The sequence below is a fragment of the Capsicum annuum genome, chromosome 1 (assembly GCF_002878395.1).
Source record: "Capsicum annuum cultivar UCD-10X-F1 chromosome 1, UCD10Xv1.1, whole genome shotgun sequence".
NCBI classification, from domain to species: Eukaryota; Viridiplantae; Streptophyta; class Magnoliopsida; order Solanales; family Solanaceae; genus Capsicum; species Capsicum annuum.
Genome location: NC_061111.1, coordinates 20,786,495 through 20,788,889, shown reverse-complemented (window position 1 = coordinate 20,788,889; position 2,395 = coordinate 20,786,495). Strand labels below are relative to the sequence as shown.

The window sequence follows — 2,395 nt, the reverse complement described above, 5'->3', positions numbered from 1 at the left end:
TATTAAATTTGATATAAAATAACTTAAAATTGTTGCTTTCGCGAACTTATACTTTGCGATATAAATTGTATTCCGCTATATTTTACTTATATCAAGTATTTTTTTGGTTTAAAATTGATATAAGTTTTTCTTTAAATCTTAAAATTGATATCAGATATCTGAAATTATGTATTTTAATATTTTATTATCAGTTATCTACTTATATTTTTCAATATACATATATAACATATTGAGTCTACAATTTCAGAAACAAAAATTTATGTTATTGAATCTAAAGATGATATTGTTTTTATAAAATCAACAAAAACATATTTTAATATCTGAAAACATCATGCAGAAACATAACAAAAGTTTAACATGACTTTATCATTATGTATGATTATTGATAACAATTTTTTTTTATCCAGATACATCATGACTCCTGTATCATTGTGTATGATCATTGATGGGGATCTATCAATCAAGAACTTAATCTCAAATTTGAATTGAGTTGATGTCGATCTTGAGTTGTTTTGCTATTGCATTTAGCAATTCTTTACACTTGGTATTTGCATCATACATAATTTCATCTATAGAAAAATCTTTAGGTCTACCTGCAAATATTATATAGATATGTTAAGTAACTAATACTCAATAATCGATAATGATATGTAATTAAAATTCATATTTTAAAATTCACAAAACATACACATCAAAAAAATAAAAAAATGATAAACATATGAAATTTGATAATTTCAACATATTTTAATATTGTCAAAACATACACATCAATAAAATTAAAAAATTTAAAAATTACTAAAACAATAAATACAATATCATAATGGGTCACTGAATGTAATATAACCGAATGGAAACATTTGACAACCAATAATCATACACCTATAAATTGATTGAACAATATTTTTTGTGACTTTCCACCACGTTCTCGTGAATAACCAACATGTCAATATCACATAATTAAAAATAAATATAAAAAATAATATTAACTTTTTCTCTTAATGTTTTTTTCTTAATCAATAATTAGACAATATATATATATATTTCAGAAAGAAAAGAAAAAGAATTAATGTAAAATATCAAAGTTAATAATCAAGATATACCTGAGGCATCCCATCTTCCTTCATGATATATCATGATTGAGTGCAAATTAACACAATTCATATTTGTGTGTCTCATTTTTTTTTTTTTGCAGACTATTGAACGTTTTTTCTCAATAAAAATATTCAAACGTTGTATGAAACAACAACTTGTGGAAGCTTTTTATTGAAATAATAATTTCTGATAGAAAAAAAAACCGAATGTATATGAAGGTGAAAAAAAAATTGGATTGTTTAGAAATGGAGAAAGAATGACTAAAGAGAGAATAGTGGTGTGATTGGTATCTATTAATTACAATTAACTATATTTAAGGAAGGGATATTGTTATTTAAGTTTATCTATATTTAAGAAAAGAATATTGTATTTTAATTATATTAAATCTATATTTTTCTTTTCTGTAATGATTTTGATATATTTTTTTTTAAAACGAAAAATATATAAAATAATTTTTTTTATTTTTTTTAAATGAAAGTTGCTAGGAAAAAGGCTCAAATATGCCACTGAACTATCAGAAATGAATCATTTATGTCATCCGTTAAAAGTTGGGCTCATTTATGTCATCGCTGTTACAAAACTGGCTCATCCATACCATTACTTTTTAATAGCCGATTTTAAAAAACAGCCTTGCCACGTGGCAGCTTATTAGAGGGCCACATCATTTTTTTTAAAAATAATTTTCTTTTTATATTTTTTTTGATCCATTAAAAAAAATTCACCCAATTTTTTGATCCATTAAAATTAATTTGATCTATACTTTTAAAATTTGATTAATTTTTCATGATCAAACAAATATTTAAAGAATTTTTTTTTTAAAATCTACTACTAAAATTTATAACCAAACGCTATTCTAATTAAGCATATAGTATGTCTTAGCATACATGAAATATTATGTCAGCCGAATGTAAGTAACTTTTTAGTTTTTTATTTTTTTTATTAAGCATAGAATGGCATCATCAGCATCAGGGGCGGCTCAAGCAAATTTATGGCCTAAGGCAAAAATCAAATGGAGGCCTTGCGTTTTATTTTTTTATATAAAATTTTTTTTTTCTATAAATAGTATTTAATATATTTCTTAAAATTTGTAATTTATTATTACTAAACAAAAATAGGCCCCTCAAATTTTGGGATCTTAGGCGGCCGCCTTTTCTCCTAAAGGATTGAGCCGCCCTTAATCAGCATTCAACATTTGTACGTAACACTTTATGCATCATCATTTATCATTGCAAAAACAGGAAGGCGACAACATGCCGACATATATAGTATATGTAGAGTTGGAAAAATGAGAAGCTAACTATTA

General features: G+C 24.3%; 1 long non-coding RNA gene across 1 annotated transcript; it reads right to left on the bottom strand.

Moving 5' to 3' along the window:
- Window positions 1-515: 515 nt before the first annotated feature.
- On the bottom strand, window positions 516-1,254 carry LOC124886480. The gene is made up of 2 exons (XR_007043757.1): window positions 1,101-1,254; window positions 516-593 (listed from the first exon to the last, which is right to left on the bottom strand). It is a non-coding gene; the product is annotated as an uncharacterized LOC124886480 (long non-coding RNA).
- Window positions 1,255-2,395: the final 1,141 nt, after the last annotated feature.